Source organism: Ursus arctos, unplaced genomic scaffold (genome assembly GCF_023065955.2).
Source record: "Ursus arctos isolate Adak ecotype North America unplaced genomic scaffold, UrsArc2.0 scaffold_4, whole genome shotgun sequence".
In the NCBI taxonomy this organism is placed as follows: Eukaryota; Metazoa; Chordata; class Mammalia; order Carnivora; family Ursidae; genus Ursus; species Ursus arctos.
In genome coordinates, this window is record NW_026623056.1 from 39,030,569 (window position 1) to 39,058,230 (window position 27,662).

At 42.2% G+C, this 27,662-nt stretch overlaps 1 protein-coding gene across 2 annotated transcripts in view; it reads right to left on the reverse strand.

Annotated features, from left to right (window-relative positions):
• GTPBP8 (GTP binding protein 8 (putative)) overlaps positions 1-27,662 on the reverse strand; it is a 101,421-nt gene that overhangs the window by 29,718 nt on the left and 44,041 nt on the right. The gene's annotated exons all lie outside the window — the stretch shown is intronic.

The window sequence follows — 27,662 nt, forward strand, 5'->3', positions numbered from 1 at the left end:
GAAAAAGAAAAACATTGTAACTTGTTAGTGACCCAATGCGAAAGAGGTAAGGGGAGGAGGACGCTAATGAGTTTGATGACAGTTGTATTTAAAAGAGTTTTATTTCCCAGCAAGGCTGCAAGTTGGCTAACTTCATGATAACCTTCAACTAAGCTTTCATTTTCACAAGTTACCTAAATTTGAGAGAAATGAGAAAGGGAAACAGTGAGAAGGGGAAGAGTGAGAAAAGGCGAAACCCAGAGAGACTCAGTGAGAAATACCAACAAAAAAAAAGAAGGAAAAGAGAGAAAGACGAAAATTTCTTTTTGGTGTTAATATAACACACAGTTGCAAGTGGCTAATAGATTTGGCAAAGGTCCCTTGTGCTTTTTCTTTCTTTCTTTCTTTCTTTTTAAAGATTTTATTTATTTATTTGACAGAGATAGAGACAGCCAGCGAGAGAGGGAACACAAGCAGGGGGAGTGGGAGAAGAAGAAGCAGGCTCATAGCAGAGGAGCCTGATGTGGGACTCGATCCCATAACACCGGGATCACGCCCTGAGCCGAAGGCAGGCGCTTAACCGCTGTGCCACCCAGGCGCCCCCCTTGTGCTTTTTCTAAGTGGAAAGCTTAGGAAATGTCACCAGAATCCCCAAACTTGGGTGATTAGTAAACTTCCCAGATTCTTTCATATTCATTTCCATTAAGAATTTTATAGTCATGGTCTAGAAGTAACGTCTGAAAGTGTTGTTCCAATTAATGCCTGCAGACTGCTGAAATGTCAAAGGAGAGAAACTTCAAGAAAACACAGCTAATTCGTTTTCACCTGACCTCTCAGAGAGGGACATTTTTATTGCAAGTGTACATCTGAGGAAAGGAAGCTGAACAGCACTGTGATTTGCTCGGGGCCCAAGGTAGAGCAAGGGACAGAGAACATCTGACTGCCGGGCCCCCAGCCAGCACCTAGAAAAACCACAGCCTTCATTTCTCAAGATCATATTTCTAGGAAAGAATGCATTTGTGCTGATGAGGAAATCTGAACGACAAAATTCCAACATACTCCTATAGGAGAAGAGCGTGTGTCAAGAGAATGTTAAGGGAAGAGATTAGCCTGTGGGATTAGTCATCTCCCGACTAGATTTTCTTTCCTTATAAGACAAAAAGAGAGGAATCTCATGAAATGGCTACATAGAGGGAGATGCTCCAAGTCCTCTCTGATCATGCTCTTTCACTTTTCTAAATAATCCGTCGTATTCTTAAAGACCTTGTCCTTCCAAATTGCTCAAAGCTCTCACAAACATTAGTCAAACCTCAGGACAGTTGCAGGTGACATATATCATTACCCTCCACTTTCAGATGGAGAAACAGGCTTGGAGAAATGAAGTTTTTAGTGCAACGTTACTCAGAAACTCTATAATAGAACGAGGTCTAGAATTCATCATTCCCAGGCTGAAATCCATCCATGGCTGTGAGATCAATGACATCCAACAGGTCCTCCAGCAAAATCTCCAACGGCCAATTTTCACTTTTAAGCCTAAGCTCTCCCCTTGTCTCCTCTTCTGCAAATTTTAAATGGTGCCCATTACACTTTTTAATCTTTTCTGAGATATGAAATCTAAGATTCTCACAGGTTTTGCTTCAGAATAAACCCTTCAACCCTTTATTCTCTCTTCATACAATTTCTATTCACCCTAGGCTCGACACCTGCCCCAATTTCCCTTTCTCAGGAGTACATTTTACCCCACTTGTATTAGTACAAAAATAATTGCTCCATGATACTTGGATAGTGTTTCATGGTTCATAAGAAGGTTTCATTTAATCCCTTCCTTGACCTTCACTGCAGTCCTAAGACTTTTATAGACAAGAAAACTGAGTCAGACTTAAAGTGCGACCTAGACACACAGCTAAGACATTTGTGTGGGCATTGAGGGGGTGCAGGGAGACAAGAACCAGGTCTTCCAGGACTCAGGTACAGAATATCTTATGTTAATGTTGGAGAGAGGGGCTGGAGAATGAATTGTCCGTATACACTGAAGAAATCAACAAGGGCAATATAGTCTCTGAAAATAATTCAGCCTCGAAGACAATTTGTAGGTTTGATCTAGTAGAGTATTCCTTAAGTGTTACTAAGGAACCTAGGAAGAGGTTGCAGAAAGGTTGCAGGAAGACTGCCACAAATGTAAGGTAAACTCTAATCTATTTGGATGCAGAGACCTGAGATTTGGTTGACATTGAAACGTTCTGCTACATTGTGGGGGATAATTCATTCATGTAACCAGGACAAGTTTTGGGGAGTTATCACCCATTTTAGAAAAGAATGTATGTTCTGTAGATGTTGTATGAAATGTTTTAAAGTATCAATTAGGTCCAGGTGGCCAATACTGTTGTTCAAGTCATCTATGTCTTTTTTTTTTTTTTTTAAGATTTTATTTATTTATTCGACAGAGAGAGACAGCCAGCGAGAGAGGGAACACAAGCAGGGGGAGTGGGAGAGGAAGAAACAGGCTCATAGCGGAAGAGCCTGATGTGGGACTCGATCCCGGAACGCCAGGATCACGCCCTGAGCCGAAGGCAGACGATTAACCGCTGTGCCACCCAGGCGCCCCCAAGTCATCTATGTCTTTACCAATTTTTTGTCTAGTTCTGTCAGTTGATGAGAAAAGGGTGTTCAAATCTCCAACCATGACTATGGACTTGTCTATTTCTCCCTTTAATTCTGCTCATTTTCGCTTTGTATATTTTGTAGCTCTGTTATAAAATAATAAGATCACTTATTATTTTACACCTTCCTGATGAATAGACTCTTTATCATTACGTAATGTCTCTCTTTATCTCTGGAAATACTCTGCCTTGAAGTCTGCTTTATCTGATATTAATAGAGTTTTCTACCCTTCTTATGCTTACTGCTTGCACGGTTTATCTTTTCTGCCCACTTACTTTCAACCTGTATCACCTACTCAAGATCAAATACATCTAAATTCTTGATTATATAAAAGCATTTGTGAATTTTATTAGTTTGAGTGAGATACTGAGAGTATGATCATCTCTGGATGAATCAATAAGAGGGAATTTCTGAACTTAGCTAAAAGGTTAAAATCAGGTGCAGGTAGCCCAGGGTCCAGAAGTGGCCAGTTCCTGTGACCCATGTTCAAAACTCATCATCTGAATTTTCCATGTCCTCTCCTCTCTCTTCTCAACTGGACTTCCCCAAAGTCTTCTCCCACTTTCCACTGCCATCTTTTCCCTCTTCTCTCCAGAAGGTAAATGCTAGTCCAAGACCTTGTCACTTGGTCCATGATCATTAAGGTTTTCTTTTCTTTTCTTTTCTTTTTTTGATTTTTAAAAATTTAGATCTACAAAGAACTTCTCAAACTCAATACACGAGAAACAAATAATCAAATAAAAAAATGGGCAGAAGATATGAACAGACACTTTTCCAATGAAGACATACAAATGGCTAACAAACACATGAAAAATTGTTCAAAATCATTAGCCATCAGGGAAATTCAAATCAAAACCACATTGAGATACTACCTTATGCCATTTAGAATGGCAAAAATAGACAAGACAAGAAACAACAAATGTTGGAGAGGATGTGGAGAAAGGGGATCCCTCTTACACTGTTGGTGGGAATGCAAGTTGGCACAGCCACTTTGGAAAACAGTGTGGAGGTCCCTTAAAAAGTTAAAAATAGAGCTACTCTATGATCCAGCAATTGCACTACTGGGTATTTACCCCAAAGATACAGACATAGTGAAGAGAAGAGCCATATGCACCCCAATGTTCATGCCCCTCAACAGATGATTGGATTAAGAAGATGTGGTCCATATATACAATGGAATATTACTCAGCCATCAGAAAGAACGATTACCCAACATTTGCAGCAGATGGAGGAGATTATGCTGGGTGAAATAAGTCGAGCAGAGAAAGACAATGATCATATGGTTTCACTCATTTATAGCACATAAGAAATAGCAGGAAGATCGGTAGGGGGGGAATGAACCATGAGAGACTATGGGCTCTGGGAAACAAACTGAGGGCTTCAGAGGGGAGGCAGGTGGGGGACTGGGATAGGCCGGTAATGGATATTAAGGAGGGCACATATTGCATGGTGCACTGGGTGTTATACGCAAATAATGAATCATGGTACATCACATCAAAAACTAAGGATATACTGTATGGTGACTAACATAACATAATAAAAAATATTATAAAAAATAAAATAAGTTCAATGAGCCAACATATAGTTCATCATTAGTTTCAGATGTAGTTTTCAATATTTTATCAGTTGCGTATAACATCCAGTACTCCGACATCCCTGCCTCTCATCTCTTCAACCAAAAGATGCAAACAGGGAATCTCATTGAATTTCTTTCTTTCCTGAGACTCTCTCCTCAATGCTCCTTTTGTTTCCCTTTTAACCCCTTGGTTTGGTAATAGCTCCCATTTTTGATGCTCCTTTATCCCTTTTCAAATCCTTCCACAAAACTTACTTCTTTTTCTCGGTCTCAGTTTTTCTCCTCCTTTCTAGCCACATCAACTCAACTGGATGTCTCCCTGTTTATTCAGTGTTTTGTTTAAGCCTAAATCAGACAGTCAATGCCTTGAGGCTGGGGTTTCATGCTCAGAATTCTGTGCTTTGCAAAATGCCATCTGCACTTACCACACTCTACAAATAATAAATAATCAGACCAAAGAATCAGAAAACGTGCCAGATCACTGATTAGCATAAGTACTCAACACATAGAAAGAGCTGCTGCTACTGCCACAGAAACGTTTTCTCCAAGAAAAAGAGAGCAGTGAACAAGAATCTTGGAAGAGATACTTGGTCACAATTCAATTTGGATGAGGTAGAGGACAAACTGACTGTGGAGGGGAAGGCCCCTGGGGCTCCTTCTCCCCCTCTGTGTCTTAAGGAACTGTGGCCTTAAGGAACTCTCTCTAGGTCTTATTCTTCCTCTGTACCCAGACCCTGGCATAGTGCCCGACATGAAGGAGCCGCAGAATAAACATATTCTTCAACTGTTGCCTTGAACCTAAAGAGCTCGGGGGACAGTGAGCTCATTCCAGTGCCTAGCTATGGAATTGTTCTTTCAGACAGAGCCGGACTCCTGACTCATTTATAGACATCCAATTGCTATAGGAACTGGATTACTACATTAAACCATTTTTGATATTCATAATTTGATATTCTGAACAAAGAGAACTCTGTGCAATAGACTCTGGTTAAGAAGAGGGATCTCACATATATAACATTTTCATTTGCTATATACAAATATATATTTATATATGTTTATATTTACTTTTATACTTAATAAATGAAAAAGATCTGTGAAAATGAATATATCTATAATTTCAAAATGTTTCAGTGAAAATATTTGATCCTTAAAGGGATACATCCTCAGCTACATAGAAAACTCACATTACAGAGGACTTGTAATGAAGGCCCCAGTGGCTGGGGTCTAAAATTTCAGTTTACTGTCATCATATATCCTAGCTGTATACCGAAGCATATATCTTTCTAGCTTGCTCTAGAAACACCTGTACTATATCTTCTCATATGAGGTATGGAGTTGGGTTCTCTAACTACTAAGTTGTAGGGTTCAGGTGTTCTGGGCGCTGGTAACCTCAACCCTCACATGCAACAAGGTTGAGAATGGCCATTTATCCATTCCTTCAGTACACAATTCCTGAGCTCCTTCAATGAACCAGCTCCTTCATGATTAAGATCAGGTGCCAGCCCTTTAGGAAGACTACAGCAAGGCCTTCAAATCCTGCAAAAGTTGGAAGTTTCTCATGATGTAGCTTTACTTTGGGGTGGGAAGTAAAGTCAAGGCTGATAAAAACATGAGACTGTGGGTCTAGATACCTTGCCTGTATCTTCTCAACTCCAAATATAGAAGAATCCTCTTTTATCTGGGACAAACCTGCCACTGACTGGGCTAACAGACAAAACCTTAAGGGCAAAGACAGGGCAGAAGCAAAAGAGAAGACTGAGCAAACAGAGAGATGTGGGGGAGAGGAGGCAGAGACAAAGAAAGGTATACTCATGGTTGGTCCAATCTGAATCCTGTGGACATCAGGTTAATGTTAGATCTGTGCTCCCTTTCTTGGCCTGAGTGGGCATTGCAGCACCAGGCAATGATTAGCTAGAATAGACCGACTTAGATGGAGATATTAGGCTAATTAGGACAGTTTCAAGCCCCTGAAGAGCTGGGGTATATGCCTCTTGTAGGAAGGGAAGTCTAGGAAGATGATTTATAATATACATTTTTTGGCTGTGTACAGAAGATTTCCTCAAGAGGACTCAGCTGGCTCTTCATTTAAGGGGCTCTGGATCTCAAGACTGGCTTAAGTTTGGAAATCGGTTGAGGGGCCTCAAGCCTCTATTGTGGTGATTCAACTCAGAGTTCTCTTGAGAAAACCTAGTTTTTTCTACTTTTACAAATCTAGACTGTCCATCTATTCAGCTCTAGAAACAGCAAAAATCACTGGCTGGTGCCAGTGACATCTGAGGTTCAGAGAATTCTGTTTATTATTTTGGCTCTGCTACCCCTTCCAGGAATCATATATACCTTGCCTTCGTGATTGTCTGCCACTTAGCCCCTGCCATCCCTGAATCCCAGGGAACCAGTTAGATGGCAACACAGAGCAGACTGGTGCTCTGGGTTCTGCAGCTCCCTTCGTGCACATATTTATTTCTTAAAGACTTGATAAATGGAGTCTTCTGGACTCTCTTGTGGGCCATAGTTGGAGGCGGCATGTCTTACAAGATAAATCCACTCTAGCATTCAGATGTCCCAAAGCCTTTGGATACCTTCCTCAGTGACAACCGATCTCAAACTTTTTGGTCTGAGACTACTTGGCATTTCTTAGAAATTATTGAGAACTCCAAAGAATTTTTGTTTATTTGGGTTACATCTATTGTTTTTTACTGTATTAGAAATTAAAACTGAGAAGTTTAAAATATATTCCTTTGATTCTATACCAGAACTTGTTAAGTGGTAGTTTCTTGAAGGTTAATTACGGTATAAAATTTATTTATTTATTTATTTATTGAAGATTTTATTTATTTATTTACAGAAAGAAAAAGAGAGAGAGAGAGAGCACAAGCAGGGGGAGAGGCAGAAGGAGAGGGAGAAGCAGACTCCCCTGTGAGCAGAGAGCCGGATGCAGGACTCATTCCCAGGACCCTGGGATCATGACCTGAGCCAAAGGTAGACGCTTAACCAACTGAGCCACCCAGGCATCCCTACAGTATAAAATTTAAATGACTTCAATACATTTTTTTAAATTCTGTAAAAACCACTGGTCTATCTTGAACTTTGAACAATATGGAATGATATTGAACTTATAAGATACCATGGTGTCATGCATTGGTCATTCGCAAAATACTGGTTCACTGACTTATATACAGATCTTCTAAATGTTGACACATTTACTTCTACAATATTGAAAATCACATTTGTTAATATTAGAAATTAAAAGTTGAGCTTACAGTGGCAATTACAAGTTTTCTATATCTCTATTTTTCACTGTAAAGTTCAAAATTTTATCAACAAATGCTGCCATTTGTTTTCACAGAAGTAACATGAAAATGTCAAGAAATGCCTACAGTTTGTCAGTCTTTTTTTCAAGTAAAAGATGGTATTCCATGAAAAAAAAACCTTGCTAGTTCAGCTCCCAACTCAAACAGTCACATATGCGCTTTTTCTCAAGATGACTGACATATTTTAGCATGCAGCAGAAGTGCTTTATGAATACTTCCCATTTAGGGGCACGTGGGTGGCTCAGTCAGTTAAGCAGCCAACTCTTGATTTCAGCTCAGGTCATGATCTCGGGGTCATGGGATCGAGCTCCACGTTGGGCTCCTCACTCAGCACTAAGTCTGCTCCAGGATTCTCTCTCTTCCTCTCCCTCTGCCCTGAGCTGCCCCCCTTCACCCCGCTTATGCTCATGCACTCTCTCTCAAATAAATAAATAAATTTAAAAAATACTTCCTATTTCATTCCACAGAATATTAAAAAGATGTGCACTCAAGGATTAAAACCTAATACAATTAATAGTATTACTGCTTCATCAAGGATATTCTTAAGTGTAATTACACTTTCTTTTTATTATTATTGTGTGGCTATGACGACTACAAGGGCGACTAGTGTAGTTTGGTGATGCTGCAGGATTCTTGCTGACACACCACACCCATCATTGCTTTTGCACCATCAGTGCAACATAATGAAAAATGGAAATCATCTTAGTATTACTATGAAAACAGTTTTGATCTTATGGACTCTGTGAAAGGAGAGGGCTTGGTGGATGATACTGTAAGAACTGCTGCTCTACAGTGTATCAAAGAAGTTCTGGCATTTCATTTAGGATAGGCCACCTTTGCATCCGGAATTCAATCAACCAATTCATGGTAGAGCCATTCCCAGCATGTCTTGACTGCTTGAGCTAGTACTTTGAATCCAGAATCACTGTTTAGTGCACCCGTATCAATGAATTAGGTCATGTCCAACATTATACGCCTTCCACCCTGACCTGTCACCTTTAGGATCTAAGTAGGATTCCCATCCATTTTCCTCATTTTCTTTGAAAATGGGCAAAATCGTGCAATTCTTTTTGTGTGCGTTGCACCTTCTCGTGGGTCATCAATTCTGAACATTAGCCTTTGGGTCCGCCAGAAATTGAGTCTGGTCGTATGTCTAGAAGCAATGAGAATGTGTGAGGGAAGGTCTAGAAAAAGATCAGCAGTCTCCTGCAAGGCCATTACCTCAGGATTGGCCTATCAGGTTCCTGAGGTGAGGGGGACTAACTTTCATAGACAGGAGGGAAAGAATGTTCCTTTCAGCAATGAAGACTCCGCAGAATTTAGGGGTTTAAGGTCAGGGTGTGCCCATATGTCCTCATCACAGTGTGAGCTGGGAATCTGAAACCCTGAACTCATCATTTTCTTTCTCTCAAGCTCTCCAGCGTATTAAGAAGCATCTAACTAGCTCCTTTATATTTCTTATCTTTCTGTTCTATGACAACATCTGCTTGTTCACAAAAAGCTTTGACTTCTGTTGGCAGTTGATTACGTGTGTTTGCAGGTAGAAGGTGATAATATAAGTTCTGTATCGGCATGACATAGATGACCAGTGTCCCCCTTTAACACAGGCAGTAGGGTAATTAATACCTTTGAATCTAATCAGATCAAAGTAACAATTCCAGAAAACCCAAAGCTAATTCAGAGAACCCAACCTTAAGGCTCTGCTGCTCTAAAGTCACTTCCAGTACTAATTTCTGTATCATAAGAGTGTGGAGAGAAGCAAACCCTTGAGTGACATAGAGTAAGGGGCTTTAAATATGTATTAGGCCTTGCACAGTAATGGTTAAGCAGGCTACTTAAGGCCCTGCTTCCATATCTCATGTGGGGCCCCAAGTCACCAAGGCCAACAGTCAGGAAAGGAAATTAGACATAAACAGGGGAGAGCAGATATTCATTAAGTGTTCACTTAATGTGCCCTCTGCTCTTCTGGGCCCCACAGTGGCATCCTTTGTTCATCTCATCCCTACGGACCTTGCTGGCATTCATGGCTAATGCCAGCGGCTGGCGTAATGCTCACTTAGGTCCCTTTAGGCTCAGGTAGGAACAGCAATCATGGCTGGCCGTCTTGACTCATATGCAGATCCCTCTGGAACTGAGCTAAGACCTATATTTGGCCTTGGTCCAGGTGGTCTCCTCTTGCTGAGTATAACCCCAGGTCAGATTGGCAGGCCCTCTGCGGCAAGTTCTCCAGATAGATCCTCAGCCTGATTTGAATTCTGCATGCCCTGGGTAGGTGAAGGTGGTTTGGACAAGCTAAATGTATATGCCTTCCTCCGCTCCACTGCCATACCCCCGGGTTTGCATTAAAGTAATAGATCTCATGTTGATCAAGCGCAGCACAGGAAGTAATCTGCCAGAGCCCCAAGTGAGGAATCAGAATAAAGATTCCTTTCCTCAGAATTCACTTGACTTCATTGCATGCTTCTAAAGCACCCCTGCCATTTCAGGTCATGGTCTGTACAAATGTGCCTAATGGGCAGGGTCGGGGGCAGGGGACAGAGAGAGAGAGAATGAGTTCTATGGATCCAGTAGTGTGTTGGTCTTTGGATCTGTAAGGGAGAAAAGCCCTGGTGTGTAGTCTTTGCTAATTTCTGTGACGAAATGACTGATTTCAAGCTACCAATGATTTAACGATCTGCTCAGAAAATTTTTGAATTTTTAAAAAGTAACCTTGCTAGCCAGTATAAGCTGACTCTGGCATTCAGCTGTCTGGAACCTTCCTTTATTTTTGTTTCCTTCTTATTTATCTATTGTCTTTAATTACAACTCCACAGCCAGAAAGAGTGGGCTTTGTTTTCTTTTTTCTTTTTTTTTTCAATTTTTTTAAAAGATTTTATTTATTTGAGAGAGCCCGCACACACAAGCAAGAGGGAGGTAAAAGGGAGGAGAGCAAGAAGACTCCCGGCTGAGTAGGGAGCCGGATGCATGCAAGACTCAATCCCAGGATTCTGGGATCATGACCCGAGCCAAAGGCAGATGCTTAACTCACTGAGCCACCCAGGCGCCCTGGATTTTGTTTTCTTTCCATTATATCAGATCCTTCTATTTTGGAGTGATAAGCCTCTTGGCTAGGGAAATCATATAATTTATCATCTGAATCAGGAGTTTTATGAGAGTGAAAGGGAGCACTCTTAATTTTTCATCAGGATAATAGGACTAAACCAATACTGTCCTAGAAAACTGGAATACATGGTCACCCTACTCATGACTTAGTCTTCATAATCAGTAATTGTATCTTCCATAAAATATAGGGATACTCTATGACCTGAGTACTCTATGCTTCCTTCCCAAAGAAATTTAAGAAATCCTTCACATCTAAAGCCTAGTTTTTAAGCCTGTTGTCTTGTTAAATAGGACTCCAGTGTGGAGGGCTACCAGGGATAGCCACTATTTTAATATTTTTATCCATTTCTGTCAATAAATATAAATCTCCTAACAGACCATTGAAAGGGAAGCCCTGTCTTTGAAGTCAGACTGGGATACAAATTCAGGTTCTGCCATCATATAGTTTGTGATCTTGCGCAAGTTTCTCAATTTCTTAGAGCATCTGTTTTGTAGTCAGTGAATTGGGGGATGGTGGAATTGGAGTTTAGTGGTGTTACCAGCTCTTCCTGATTCACCTGAGACTATCCTGATTTTAAAACTAAAATTCTGGATCTCAGGAACCCTCCCAGTCCTGGGCAGACTGGGATGGCTGGTCACCCTGCGACCCAGAACGATTGTTATGAAGCTCACGTATCACGTAGTAATGCATCTCACCTAGATGGACCTGCTAACAGGGGAGGGTGAGTGAGTGGTCAGAGGACTACTACCTAGCAATGGTTTTCAGTTTTGCTTTATTCTGTGCCTCTGTCGTTCTACTTTATTGCCAGCTCTGGCAGGGGAGTTACATCTGTTTGGTGGACATACCCACGGATGATGAGTTTGTCCTTTGTCATCTCAGTAATGTGACTAATTATTAGGCACAAAGTAAGGATTCTGAAGATGGATCTGATATAATTCTAGCCCTAAAATGACTTTTTAAGGAAAAACGTCTGTATTCCTCTTGCCAACGAAAGTCTACCTTGTCAGTGGTGGACATTATCCTCCTGTTACTTGATCACCGAAATCTGAGAGGCAGAGGATCAATCAAGCGAGACATTCTATCCACCACTCTGGAGACTAGTATGGCACTGTTTTCTCACAAAGGCGTTATTTAGACTGGCTTAATAAGAGTCTCTCTTTTTATTTTTATTTATTTATTTATTTTTTAAAGATTTTATTTATTTATGAGACAGAGAGACAGCCAGCAAGAGAGGGAACACAGCAGGGGAGTGGGAGAGGAAGAAGCAGGCTCCCAGCGGAGGACCCGATGTGGGACTCGATCCTGGAACGCCGGGATCATGCCCTGAGCCGAAGGCAGACGCTTAACGACTGTGCCACCCAGGCGCCCCAAGAGTCTCTCTTTTTAAAATATAACGTGAGTTTAATACTGATGACAGGGGCTGGACAGCCAGTGCAGAAGCAAATCTTCTATTCCCTGAGAAGGTTCAGCTGGTGTAGCTACGACATGAGTTTCTCTCCCCAGGTCTGAGTGGTGCAACCCTGACAGGTAGGAAGTAGCTCTTGAGGGGACTGTTTGGTCTCAGGGACTCATTCCAACTGTGACCCCTTGGCTTCAGCTGCCCCACTATGCGGGACAGAATAAATGACTCTTGCAGGAGCAAGGCTTGGGATGACATTAACCTATTTCCATCTGGAAAGAATTGAAGTCATCAGCTCATTTTTGGTAGTTGCCTAGGGAGTAAAGGTTGTGATTTAAGGAATTATGACTTGGAAATCAATTTGGGACAAAAGATGCTTTTTTCTACTTATACCAGATGGTACATACACAGCACCTTTGTTATCATCTCTTCAAGCACACATCCCTTTTCTAAGTTGGCAGACCCTTCATGGTTGGTGTTAATAAACCCATTTCTTCTTGAAACAAAACATATTCCATGCACTTACTGGGTGGAAGGATTAACGAGCTTCCACTCTTCCTTTAATTCCAACCTGCCTCCCCTTCTGGTGAGTAAGTCATACTGGAGGCAGTGGTAGGAAGAGCAAGCATTAGGAACTATCACAGTGCCTGGCACATAGTAGGGATAATGAATGAGACCTAGTTGCTGGTCCTAGCTGTGGCATTAACTAGTTGTATGACCAATGAGTCATTCCACCACTTTGGTTCTATTTCCACAACTCTAAGTGAGGAGTTGGGCTGGGTAATCCTCAAAGCCTGTTCCATCTGTAAAAGCCAATGAGATGCATGCTTCAGCAGCTTTTCTACTTTTTCCTTTTTTTTCTAGTTTGTGTTCCTCTCTGCCCCTCCTTAGAAACTGAGTAGGTTGATGAGATGGCCCTTGTCGGGGATGAGGAGGGGATGGTGATTAAGACTGGTTAGGAAAAAAAGAATGGATGTTTCTTTTATACTCCATACTCAAGTCCTGCTTTCAACAGGAGCCTCCCCAAGGCACCAGTTGGCGCTGCCCTCTTCTGCAGACATGGCTTCACAGAAGCCATCTTGTCCTTTCTCATGTCAATCCTCATATTCCTTCTAACTCTAAATCGATCATCTCCAAACTTGGGGAGTGTCCCTTTATGGTTACTGGCAGTGTGTGCTGCTAAACTGGCCCTCTAGAAATGAAGTCCTAATTTGTAGTGTTTGTCCATTTGCATGATGTAAATATTACTTCTGTGGCTGATTTCAAGCTAACAATGGTTGAACAAACTGCTTGAGAATTTCCTGAATATTTAATGCTGTTCTTATGAGCTGGTGTGAACCAATTCCAGCACCCCACTTGGCCTGGCATAGACTATAAACAGAAACCAGACCTTATACTTCTTTCATTGTTCTACAGTATTGACACAATGTGGTGCACATAGTAGGAACACAAGTGAAACCACTGGTTGACAGTGCCCTCTTTGCGCCTTGATCAGTACAATCTTCCTTACTTTCTGCTATAGACTGAAGGTTTATATCTCCCCAAATTCATATGTTGAAACCTAATCCCCAGTGTGATGGAATTAGGAGGTGGGGACTTTGGGAAGATGTTAGGTCATAAGGGTGGGGCCCTAATGAATGGGATTGGTGCCCTTTCAAAAGAGCCCCCAGAGAGCTCTCTCACCCCTTTCCACCACATGAAGACACAGTGAGAAGGTGGCTGTCTGTGAACCAGGAAGGAGACCCTCACCAGACACCAAATTGGCTGGTGCCTTGATCTTGGACCTCCCAGCCTCCAGAACTGTAAGAACTGAATTCCTGTTGTTGATAAGCCACCCAGTCTATCGTGTTCTGTTACAGCAGCCTGAACAGACTAAAGTATCTTTATAATCTTTGTCAGAGAAAGTAACTATAATAATCTCCAAGCTGATCTTGGCCCCAACCCCTAATTCATTCTATTTATTGTGGTTTTCTTTTCAGCTTACAAATTAGACTGGTTTGCTTTTTTTCCCCCCTCTGTTCCTTTCCTCTTCTGGTACTTTGATATTTAATGCACACATACACACCCATGAAAACAAAATCACTGTTAAGCTTCCCTGTTTGTATCTTGGAAAAAAGAAGATACTCCTAGAGCTCAGCTTCAAGCTCTGTGAACTCCACCTCACACTGGAGTTTTCTTGTGGCCCATGTCACTCTGTAAGGTACTCAAGGATTCCTTCTTGAAATGCCATCCATGGTGATCTCTGGGAATTGCACATCAGGTCAGAGGAATATTTTGGAGACAAACCTATTATTAGCAAATCAGATACTGACTACACAAAAGCTTTCATAAATTAAAGAACCGCCTCTGTTGGGTTCTTTCTCCTTTCAGTTCTTCCCTTGTTTAACTTTTGCCCTAACTTTGTTGTGCAAGCTTACTTTGTAGGGCTGTGCCAGTGGTGGCTCTGGGACAAAGTGTTCCTTTTTCAGGCAGAGATGTTTCATCTGGAGCCAGCCTTGACTTTTCTTTCAGCCATAATGTAAGCACGAAAATATGAAAATCAACAGCACAAATAAGGTTTTATGGTTTTCTCCAGCAATGTCAGAAGCCGGGAAAGGCAATAACAGAATTCAATCCTTCATCCTCCTTTCCTATTAACTTGATTTCAATTTCTCTTCCAGAATAAACACTTGACGGATTTCTTCATTAGTGTGGAGCTGGAAGAAGTGTGGTCATTTTGGCTCGGGTGGGTCAATACTGTTCTTCCCTGGCAGTTCTGCCTTGTGGAGTTTAGTGTTGGGTTTGCAATTTCTACCAAGCTATATGGCAAAGACTAAATAAAGAAGGTGATGAGGTTGCTGAGTAGGGGTCCAAGAAAGGATATCATAGGTCAGGCCTGAGGTGTGCTGGCAGAGATGTGCTCAAGACCAAATTGTGCTGGCTATACTCATGCTCAGGGGTGCAATCTATTCTCCAAAGTGGAAAAACACGAGACGACTACCAGAAATAGAGTGAAGCCTTCAACAAATTGAAAGCAGTCATGCTCTTCACAGACTTCAGGAGTCAAAGCATTAGGAGTTCAATTGCAAATTAGATTAGGGTGTAGTGACACATATGCACATTCCAAAAGGGGCACAGGAGATAATTTTGAGAAGGCAAGGCGAGGGCCAGCCTGTAGCAAAATTATATGATTTCTTTTGGCAACCCCAACTTCTGCTGTCCTACCATCTTATCTTGCTTCTAAAGTCTTATGACTCCTCACCGTTTCCAGGGCCTCCCAACTCCACCCATTCAGTGAGACGGTGGATTCTTGCTAAAACAGATGCTTCCAGGAGAATGCCATATGGGGAATCTGAGAATCTGGAACTCAGGTTTACATGTAAATATCTGTCTTCCTTTAGCTCTCTATTCCGATGATGTGCAAATGTGCTTGCATACCCAGAATCATTTGGGAAGCAAAATACCAATCTATTCCCTTCCCTTCTCACTTTCATCCAAGGAAGCAGGGCAGTAAGGGGGCGGTGGGACTATGAGGATGTGGTAGTGGGAGGCAGCCTGATGGGTGAAGAACAAAGTGGGAAGATGTAGAGGTGGCAGATGGAGAAGGCAGCTGGAAGGCTGCGATTTTTTACCCTTAGCAAATAAGCTACTTGAGCAAATAGGTAAATATATTGAGGATAGTCAATTCATATTTCTCACCATCTGAGACAAGATTTTCAAACATGGAAATAGGGAAGGCTAGAAAGATCCTGAGGTGCTGCATTGAAGCTGTAAGTATTGGTATGAACTCATGAATTTTTAAATGTATATACATAGATATAGAAATAGTTTGAGCATACCACGCCCCCAGATCTTAATTTTTATATGCTTCCTCCACTCAAAGGAGTCACCAGGGCTCCTTAGAGGAATAGCTAACTGTAAGGCTGGGGCAAGGAAAGAACCAGATGAACCTGAATCATCTTGTTGTGACAAAAAGCAATGCTCAAAGAATGATGGGGACATATCAATAGGACAGATAAGTCAGCTTGAAGAGCTCCCACTGGCCAAATCTAGGGCAACTAAAGCATCAAGATAAATAATGAAAACACTGGATTGAAACGCAATGAATAAAATAAGAATCCGTAAGTTCACACTGACATAAATAAATGTATAAATAAGCAAATGAAGGAAAAGGAGTACTTGTTCCTTACGGCACAGTTCCAACTATTAAGTGTGAGAATTTGATGTATAGCATATCAGTGTAATACCGGACCAGCTCCCCACAAAATACGAATCAAATACAGAGAAAAGTGATGACTTTGCAGTGGAGAACTTGGCAGACAGAAATTTGGCCAGATGATCAAGGTTAACATCACCAGGAGTGGGACAGGCCGTAGAGTAGCCTCCGAATGTGATGTGCTGAAAACAGCACAGCATCTTTCCTCCAACTTTCCTGCCAAGAATGCATGGCCTGTGTCTAAGGAAACATCTGACTGATCCAAGTGGAGGGTCATTCTAGTGAATGAAAAGTCTGTCTCTTTAAGACTGTCAAGTACACAGAGCCAGGGAAAGGAGGGACTGTTCCAGACTGAAGGAGAACAATGAGATGATGGGTGTTCCTGGAGAGGAATGAGAAAAGAGACATTCAGACAGTTGGAGAAATTTGAATGGGGTCAGTGGATTAGAAGTTGGTGTTGTGTTGATGTTGATTTTCAGTTTGGGACAGTGGTCTGATGGTTCCACAACAGAGTGTTCTTATTTTGTGAGAGTAGACATGGAGTATTTAGGAGTCATGAGTCATGATGTTGGAAAAAAAGACTCTCTCTGTACACACACACACACAAACATATACACATTCATATATATGTATATGTATGTATGTGTATACGGTATGTATATATATATACAGTGTGTATATATATATACACACATACATGTAAATAAAAAAAGCTATGTTTGTATTTCTCAATAAATTTATAAATATACTTTACCATTATATCTGTATGTGCGTTAGAGTTACTAAAATTAACATAAATACATAGAGCCCTTGGACAATAATGGAGAAATGAAATGGTAACTTCTAAAATTTTCTCCGTCTTGACTTGTTATCATTTGGATCAAATGCACACAAGGTATCATGGACCCATTTAACTTCCTGAGAGTTCATGAAATACCCCTTTTTGGTCATCATGTTAGAATGAAAATCTATGACACTACACTAGTCATTCATTTAAAGATTTTTTTTTTTAATTTGAGAGAGAGAGAGTATGTGCTCATGATTGGGGGGAGGGGTAGAGGGAGAGAATCTTTAAGCCGACTCCTCACTGAGCACAGAGCCTGATGCGAGGCTCGATCTCACGACCCTGAGATCATGACCTGAACCAAAACCAAGAGTCGGATGCTTAACTGACTGAGCCACCCAGGCGCCCCTCAACTATACCGATATTTTAATAATCCTTCAAAGCCACAAGTTGCATTCATTCACACAGTATTTAATGAGCACTTACTATGTGCCAGGCCCTATTTGACATAAGGACATTGGTCATCTGGTGAGTACCATCTCACAAAATTGTGACCACACCATAGCAGTGTTAACACATACTGTGCTTATTCTGACTGAAAATGGAAACTGTTCATACCGACAAAAGCTTTCCACAACACCAGGACACTGAGAAGCTCTTCAACAACATAACCAAGCTCCCTTGGTGATCTGCACAGGCCACACCTCTTCGGGCCGTGGTGCACACATGTGACTTTCAAAACCTCCGGTGTTTCTCAGTACCAGCTCTCCCCTGAGCAGAGCCACACGCTCTCGTGTGTCTGAGGCAAACACATGTTTTCTGGACTGGAAATCAGAACCCTGTGCCTTCATTCTTGTGAATTCTGAATATGTGGGCAGGAAAGGGGTGAATGCAAACCCTTACTCCTGTCGTAACTGACAGCAGCTCTGACAGGCTCTGACCCGGCTTAACGTGTTACCAATTAAGGAGAAGCAGAGTACCTAGGCCTTGGACCCCGGAGGGAGACTGGCCGTGCCCAAATCCTTCCTCTTCTCTGGGTCAGCTTTGGTAGGAGCCCTGGCCTTGGCCTTGAGCCCGACTTCCCCCTGGCTACCCTGGCAATGACCCCAGCCTGACCTGGCTGAGCTTGCCTCCCTCTGCTAAGAAATGCATGTTAGGGAGGCTGGGGCAAGACAGAGGGGTGTTAGATGAGAGACTCCACTAAAAGTTTCTTTTACCACAGTGTAGACATTGTGGTTTTGTTGGAATCACATTTAGGTTTATGTGCATTTGGTTTTATGAAATAGCCAGGGCCATTTGCCCAGGAGAGAAGTGAGTTGACCCAGCTCGGCCACAAATGACATTCTGGCTAGAGATAAGCTCCTGTAGGGAAGGGGAAACCTCCCTTCTCTAATGTTAAAAGTTCTCGAGGGGAAAGTGTGGTGAGGGGGAAAGAACACGAGGACCTGGGTTCTGCCACCGCTCTGCTGCCAGTTAGTTATGACCAAAGGCAGGCCCCTTGACCTCTTTGTGCCTGTTTCCTCATCTCTGAAATGCATGGGGGTGGCACCAGTGACCCCTCAAAGCCCCTTCAGCTCAAACACTTTAAGATTCTATGCAGGCAGGACTGCCTACTAATTTGCAGGGTCCAAAACAAAAATGAAAACGTAGGGCCCCTTGTTTAAAAAGTATTAAGAATTTCACGACAGCAACAGCAGAACATTAAGGAAAGCACAGGGTCATTTCCAGCATGGGGCCCATGAAGCCTTGATTCTGTGGGTGTCCCCATCGCTACTGTTTATTGATTACATTTGAAGGAGCATCTGCTTCATATAGTGGGAAGCATATGGCCTCTGGCGTCAGAAAGACTCGGTCTGAGGGCCTGGGTGTGGCTCAGTTGGTTAAGTGTCTGCCATTGGCTCAGGTTATGATCCCAGGGTCCTGGGATCGAGCCCCTCACTGGGCTCCTTGCTCAGCAGGGAGCCTGTGTTGCCCTCTCCTCCCCCCTTGTGCTTTCTCTTGCTATCTCTGTCACAATCTCTGTCTCTCTCTCAAATAAATAAAATCTTGAAAGAAAGAAAGAAAGAAAGAAAGAAAGAAAGAAAGAAAGAAAGAAAGAAAGAAAGACAGACTTGGTCTTCCATGTTGGTCCTGTGTACTAGTGTGTGATCTTGGGTTACTCATGTAACCATTGCTTGCCTCAGTCTCCTCGAGTGTGAAACCAAAGGAGCGCCCCCACCCAGCAGGCAGGTTGTCAGGGATCGAGACAGAGGCAGAGAGTCCTCGGTGGGTGTTCAGGAAGCAGCAGCCCCAGTGTTGCAAGGTACCGCGTGTTCACACGAAATGGAATTCCATCTGAAAGACGGTTTCATGGAGCTACTGCTTTTCAAAGCAAGGTTACGTGCTGCTAGAAAGACCGATTCAAAACAGACTTTATTTTTGCCACACACACAAAAAAAGTCACGAGTGGTTTTTTACAGTAACTGTGTCTGCAGCGCTCTGCTTTCTGGACCACACACTCTCCAGTTTAGGAAGGCTCTCCGTTCCCAGTTGTAAATTATCTCCTGGGCCCGCTACTTTTTGCACTCAGTGCCCCGTCCTCCCACTCTTTCCCCTGCTATTCAGGGCTGCGCACGGCTTCTGAGAACTGAGTTTCACATTTATATCATGGCTATTATTCTTGTTTGCTTTCCTTCATGTGCGTGCACACGTTCGGTCTTCCCTTCCTGTGTAGCCGGAGACGACAGCGTCTTCTTGGGTCTCTCTCTGCTCCGCTTAATCCACTGAGCACAGGTCAGCTTCTGCCGAGGAGGAATTCCACTCATTCATTCATATGCTCTTTCCCCCCACCCTTCACTCACTCAACATTTTTCCAGCACTTACATGCACCGGCCATGTTGCCAGGCGCTAGGAATGTAGAGATGAATTAGGACTTTAAAGAAGCTCCAGAGGTAATGGGAGAGACAGATGAGTGAACATTAAACCCGAGATACAAGGTAAATACCTTTGTAAGGATTGCAGGGATGGGGTGGGGGAGAGAGGACTCCCAGGAGTTCAGTTTCCACCTGGGGGATTCAGAGAAGGGAACATTTTGAGCTGGGTCTTGAAGTAGGAGTAGAAGTTTTCCAGGAAAAGATATATCCATCTGAAAGGAACCCTGCACCTCACTGCTGCTTTGCCAACCTTTACGTCATCCTTGTCGTCTCCCTGAGACATCCATCTGAGGGTTATCCTTGTGGAACTGCACGTGCACACGCTGGGCAGGCCTTGGCGCACGCTCTCCCGTCTTGCTCTAGTGGATGAGAATGTCTGGAGGTGAGGTCCTTCCACTCTCCTCTTTACCTTGGTGACATGTTGCTTCACTTCTTCCCCTTTTCTTTCCTTCTCTCTCAGAGGAAGATGTCCTTTCTCCTTCCAAAGGCAGCTTTTCCTGAGGGACTCCAAGCCAATTTTGACAGAGAGAAATGACAATAGAACTTTCCAGGTGAAGAAAACAATTTCAACAACTGGGTAAAGATGGGAAAGTACCATGCGTGTTTGGAAAACAGTGAGCAATCCAGCTGTGCTGAAGCTGTCTAGTCTAAATTAATCTACCTGATGAGTATGAAAATCTACGTATTCTTTTAGGAAATATATAGTAAATGGCATAACTTAGGACTTTGGCTTATGCTTCAACAGAAACATTTATTTGAGTGCTTTATGTTTTTGTTAATGCGTGTGTGTGTGTGCGTGCACACACACACACACACGCAGACACACACGAGATCATGCTGGGTGGCATGGATACACAGACCTTGCTCTTAAGGACTTCACAATCTCTTAGGGAGGAGGGAATAGCAATTTCATATGGTAAATACTATCAGTACTAGCAAAGATGTGTGTAGCACCTCCAGCAGCCGGAGGAGGGAAAGGAAATTAAGTTGGCATGGATTGTAAGGGCAATAATATAGATAGATAGCATTTGATTTAGGCCTTCAACAATAAATATAAGTTTGTCAATGAAAAAGGGAAAAGTAGGGTGTTTCAGGTAAAGGGAACAGGAAGAAAGGTGTGTGTGTGTGTGTGAGTGAGTGTATGTGTAGTGGGATATGGTGTGTGAAAATGTGTTCATAGGAGGGCAAGTTGTCTCATGGGCTAGAGCAGTGGTTTTCAATGGAGGTGAGTTAGTTATTCCTGGGGTTCTCAGTGGGGGTGATTTTATGTCCCAGGAAACATTTGGCAATGTCTTTGGACATTTTTTGATTGTCGTGACGTTGGGGGTGGGGTGCTACTAGCATCTAGTGGGTAGAAGCCAGGGTTGATGCTGAATGTTCTATAAGGCAGAAGACAGCTCTTGACAACTAAGAATTATCCCACTCGAAATGTCAACAGTGCCGAGACTCAGACACCCTGGGGTAGAATATGGCAGTCCTAGAAAGAAGTTGGCAAGAGATGAGGTTGGGAAGATAGATTCATGTTAATTTGTGAAAGGTCTTAAATGCCATATGATATAATGGAGGTTTCTAGAAAAGCAAGAGTTTCATTTTTATTCGTTTGATTGGTCGCATTTTACTCAATGATACTCGTTTGTAATATGGTTCAACTAAAAGTGATAACGTTTACAAGTGATAACAGAACATTTTCTGTACAAAATTCTCTAACAAAAGCTTTGAGATCACTTGAACGATTTTCTTACGGGAAAGTGTTCATTCCTGTCCCCTCCCTCGTTGCCAGCTAGATTCCTTTGTCCCCTGCCACTCCCTACCAACCCCCCCCCCCAAGGTGTCCAGGGTCCTCTGGACCCATGAAGTATAAGGGCTAAGCTCAGCATAAAGGTGGACCCAGTCCTTTGAGACTGTGAGTGAACTGCTCACTTGTTTAGAGTTACCATTAGAGTTACCATATGGGTTTCCAAGAAAGATGGGCTCTGATCCAGGACTAAAACTGTACATTTGTGAACAGAAGTCTGAGGATCACTTTTTCTGTCTTATTCATATTGGAAAAGCTGAGTTCATAGTCTCCTCACTTAATTCAGTACTTTCCCTACACTCTTGCATATGAATCCCTGCCCCATCCCCAGAACTGGGTGTTAGATCTACTCCATTAGGAAGTTGATAATTAGCTGGAACTTACTTAGGAAACACAGAACTTCCAAGGCCTAGTGTCAATCTTCTAAAATAAGGTATCTGCCCAGAAAGTGTTTCCCAAAATATGGGTGACCCGGAAAGTTACAGGGCAGGCTCTTCATTCAGATAAAAGGCAACCGATCACTAAAGTCTGTGTACTAGTCCTCAAGATTTGGAGGCCAGAGAACGTTTTCAAATACTGGAATTTTTGATGGCACACTTCAGGGGATTAAATGTTGCTACTGTTATCATCCCACTATGAATGCATTCATACGTTGAAGTTAAAAGGATACAACCTACATGCCCAGAAAGGAAGAAAGATCACAAATTTGTCAGACCATTCCCTCCCTGTTCTGGCTCCAACAGTGTATGCCCCAGAGCAGGACTGTCAGGTAAAATACAGGATGCTCAGTTATTTTTCAATTTCAGATAAATAATGACTATTATTATAGTATAAATGTGTCCCCTGATAAATTCATTTATCTGAAAGTCAAATTTAACTGAGCACCCTGTATTTTTATTTGCTAAGTCTGGCAATCCTACCCCAGAGAGAAAATGAGAGGGCAATCTTCTATTCATTCAGTCAGTATCTGTGTCCACATGCTTCTCAGAGCACCTGGCTTCTGAAGATGACTGCTGTTGAAGAGGTACCCCACGTGGGCCCTTGACCCAAGGCAGCTACCTCACCTAGTGTTCTACTGAAGAAATCGTAATCTGCTTTAATGCTGGAGGTGGAGAAAAGGCTGCCTGGAGAGGGTTTGCTCAGAGATACTGGTCTCTGACGTGGGGGAATTCTGAAGTATTTTCTTCATTTGACAGATATTAATTGAGCATACTTAGAAAAGGTACTTAGTAAGAAAAAGGAACTAAGTCATTTCTTGTTAAAACAAGAAATGCATCATTCCTGTTTTCATGATGCCTACATGCTTATGGGGGGAGTTTTAATACCAATTTTAATACCCTTAATTTTTATCCCAGAGTTGACCTGAGTTAGATGTGACCCCGCGTATTGGCTTTATCACACTTCAGCTCCTTGTCGCTATTTGAATACATTTGCGTAACGCCCTGATCATGTTTTCTTACATACTTCTAGGGCAAAATTCTTGCTATGTGGCAGCTCTCACAGTAGATTTTATGAGAATACACAATGGTACACTAGTGTGAAAAGGAAGGCTTTTAGGAGCGTGATTGTCCTGAGCACTTTTTGTTTCTTGGTTGTGTGCACGTGTGTACGTGTGTTTGCGAGTATATCTGGGTGCACAGACGGTGGGTCTCTTGAAAACGCTGGGTGTACAAAGACGATCTCCTTTCTGAGTGAACCTTAATTTTTAAAAAACATTTTCTTGACTAATTTAGTTACAAAAGCAAACACTTGGAAGATTCCAGTAACAACTTCTTGTGCAGCAAAGATGGCCGCTGCTCAGAGCCTGGGTGAGGAGCAGACACTGAAATGTGGCTTGGCTGCGTCCCCTGGCAGAGCACGAGGGTGTTATGTTCCACTAGAGGCCCTGGTACCTTCTCAGAAACCTGCCAAATCAGGCACAGACTTGCTAGCAGCCACAACGGAGGGATCCTACTGACCAATGCCCAGTTCTCAGGAGGTAACTGGCAAGAGAGAAGAAAGCAAAACAAGCAACCAAATCCCTATACACCTTATAAATCTGACTTGGAAATTTTGCCTCAAGGCTGTCAAAAAGTAGAAAAAATGATTCCCAGGCCAGTTCTTGGGAATTTAATCTTTAACGTAGAAAAACTACATCCAATTATCTGACTATCAACTTGTTTTTTAAGTCTAGCCATTCCCAGGATCAGATGACTCTGGTTCTTAAAAATAAACTCAGGTTATGGACCCCTGGCCAAAGCAAGGCCTTCGGGTCACTCTTCAGGGAACACGCCTTGAAATCACATGCATCTCCTTTGCCTGTGAGATGTTTCCTTGATTATCTGAATCTCCGTGCCAGGGATAAGTTGATTTGTCTCCATTCTGTCTGAGGTTGAGGAGCTAGGATTCCCTTGGAGGAATGGAATGTGGTAAGTTCCCCTGCTTGGCTTCTGACTGAAGCCAGAACGAGAGTTAGAGAGAGTAATCTGGGTACAGCCTTTTGCTGCCCTCTGGTGGAAAAGGTGGGTATTGAACTAGCCATGAAGACTCAATTCCTGAGCAAACACTATTAAGGCATCCATGCCCAGGTCCACAGGGAACGATTACACCTAAAGCTATTAAGTTAAATGAAAATGTGATTCTACATGTCACAATAGAAAGATAGAGTAAATAAATGGAGTTTGAAAGGTTTCTCTATAAGAGTCTGATTTCTCAATAATGGGACTTTAATTCTACTCCCTGGGCTTTTTATGTTTGCTAAGAACTTGTTTCTCATTTTTCTCTCTAAATTCTTTTTTTCCCCTTCAACCATTATTTCATGTATCTTGAGACAGTTATAAGAACCTTGTAAGGATTAATCTTTAAACATTTTTAAAAAATGAAATCCAGCATTTGATTGAGAAAAACTGTAATTCTTACACACTCCAGATCATAAACTGGGATTTATACCTATACATTCAGATCAAAATCCAAACTAAAATTCACTTTCAGAATTCAAATGAATCATACTAGTCTTATACCTTCTAAGACTCCCTCAATGCAAGTGAGAGGCTGTCTCTTTAAGACTTTTGCATGCAAATTACATTTTGGTTGGTTGGTTGGTTGTTTGTAAGTAGGCTCCCTGCCCAGCATGGAGCCCAACCCCTAGAAGAAGACCTGAGCTGAGATCAAGAGTCAAATGCTTAACCAGCTGAGCCACCCAGGTGCCCCTGCAAATTACATTTTGAAAAAGACCATGTTTTTGTTTTTTTTTTTAAAGTCCTAAAAATGCCAAAATTCCCAAAAAGTATAGACAGGTAGAAGCATGCACTTTAAATTTAAATCTATGACAGAATACATTATAGAATCAGGAAAATTTTTGGAGACTAGTGTGAGGAATATTAACACATTATGCATATAAGTATATGGCAGACCCTTCAAATGTGTTCCAATGACTTCCAGCGTGATTATGGTTTTTTTTGAATGAAGAAACTCTTTATGCCAGGCTAGTACTTGGTTCTTATTTATGAATTAACTCAGTATTTATTCAGCAAGCATTTCCTGAGCACCCATGTACCAGCAGGATATATCTTCTGGCTGGAGGTGCTTACAAAACTGAGCACAAGTATCTCAAGAACAAGACCAACTATGGCCAGTATCATGAGGGAGGTAGAGATGAAGTGAGATGGAAGTTCAGAGTCGGAAGAGATTAATGCCAACCTTCGGGGCAGGCGAAACAAGGGGCAACTAAACTGGGAATTAAGGGATGAATAGGTTTTGGACACAAAATTATTCTACATGGCAGAAATCTGGAAATTTCTTGTAAAGGACTATTTTTCCTTAGGAAAATAAATTATGGACAGCTGATGAACTCCATGGAAAGTAACTTTCACCCACTGAGGTGACTTTTGAAGTGTGAGAATTAGTTACAATTCAGATACTGTCAATTCTTGATCAACTTCTGTCCTTTACATATGAAATGTCTGCTTTCCTCCTCAAAATACTCCTCTCTCTCCTGACCAAAAACAGTAAAAGAAGAGAGGAGGAATAACCATTTTATCCTGTCTCTCTGTCCCTATCTTTTCTGTAAGTCACCAGTACTACTCATTTGATATTTAGTGTGCACTTATTAGGTGCCAGATACTCTGCCAGGTACTAGAAGGCAACAGTTCACAAGCACACATGATCCTTCTTCTGAAAAAGCTTTTACTGGATGGAGATAGTCAAATAAGCAATAGAATAAAAACTCTTAATGTACAATAAGAAAAGCAATACACCACAGAGGTCAGTAACCTGTCTTATGGTATAAAGCAGTCTGGATTCAAATGTGGGCTCCACTGAACATAATCATGTGACCTTGGGCTACTTACTCAACCTCTATTCACTCCATTTTTTTAAAGATTTTATTTATTTATTTATTTATTTATTTATTTATTTATTTATTTATTTAGAGCATGACTGGGGTTGGGGAGGGCCAGAGGGAGAGAGAGAGAATCTCAAGCAGACTCCACGCTGAGTGGGGAGCCTGACATGGAACTCGATCTCACTATCCTGAGATCATGATGACTTGAGCCAAAATCAAGAGTCGGACACTTCGCTGACTGAGCCACTCAGGCACTCCCTCACTTCAATTTTTGATAGAAATATATTCCTAGCTTACCTAACAGCCCTAGCAATTGTTTCTGGTGTACAATGATTTTCCTCCAGGCAATGATTCCACCTTGTGACTCTGCCATCCTCCAGGGCTTATCCTAACTGCGGAGCAGGAAAGGGAGAGTGTGGAAGAGGCAAAGGTACTTCTTAAGGACACTAGTCTGGGGATGGCAACCATTGCTTAAAACTCAGTGTTGGGGTCACCCTGAATTCCAGAGAGCCTGAGAAGAGCAGCCCAGCTGTATATCCAGGAATAAGAGAACATGGATCTTGTTGTACAGCTAGCCATCTTTGAAACAGTTTGTATACCATGTGATAAGCTTCAAGCTTTATTATAGAATTCATATGCCCTTGATAACAAAGGAGTAAAATGATCATATTTTTAATTTTGGAGAAGTCATTCTATCAGCAGCAAAGAGAATGGCTTCGCTGATTGATTGGATAATCAATCGGGTGGAGAGAAATGTTATTCAGTGAAACACAGGAAGAGGTGCAAGTTTTCAGGGAGGAGGATGGGAGGTGAGTTCCGTTTGGGACGTGTCGAATATGAGATGCTTTGGCATCATCAGGGGAAAATACAGATACATGCTCTAGTTACCTGCTCTAAAGTCTGAAGCTCAGAAAAGAAATCTGAGCTGCAGATGGGGATTTGTATTTTCATCTTCTGGATGTAGCCATGGGAGTATGTAGAGAACACTATATCTAAGGAACGGGCGGAGGGAGAGGGACTGGCAAAGGACATTGAATTGGAAGCAAGAAGGAAAAATGGCAGAATGTAATGTCATAGATGCCACAGGAAGAAATTATCTCAAGTAGCAGTAGTTGACAGTGTCCAAGCAAGACACTGGATATTTTTAAAAAGAAGCTGTGTGAATGTGCTGGTTATTCTGTTGATCCACCCTTCTCTCCCCTTCTCTACTCCCCAGAGACTGAGCCCTGTGGAATTTACCATTTGATCTCCTTTGCCCTCTGGCTTCCAATTGGGTTTGGCCAGTGGCAGATCAGAAAGCAGAAGAGGGCAAGATATTTCCCCCCATTTTCCCTCTGTTTCTATGTCTGGTCTCAGGAAGTAGGTGCACCCCACCTTAACTTCAGTTCCCACCAGGTGTCCTGTTCTGGTTCTAGTTCTCACTGTTCTACTTCCTGTTCTGTCTCTTCAGCCCAGGAATGATAATGGCTTCCCACTGTCCCTACTCTCCGAACACACACACACACACACACACACACCCCATTACATGGTTGTTGCTTACATCTCTGTAAGTAATCCCTTCCCATCTGGAGTGGATTCCACTTCCTTCTGGCATACTCACTGATAAAGTAATTAGTGGGAAGTCAG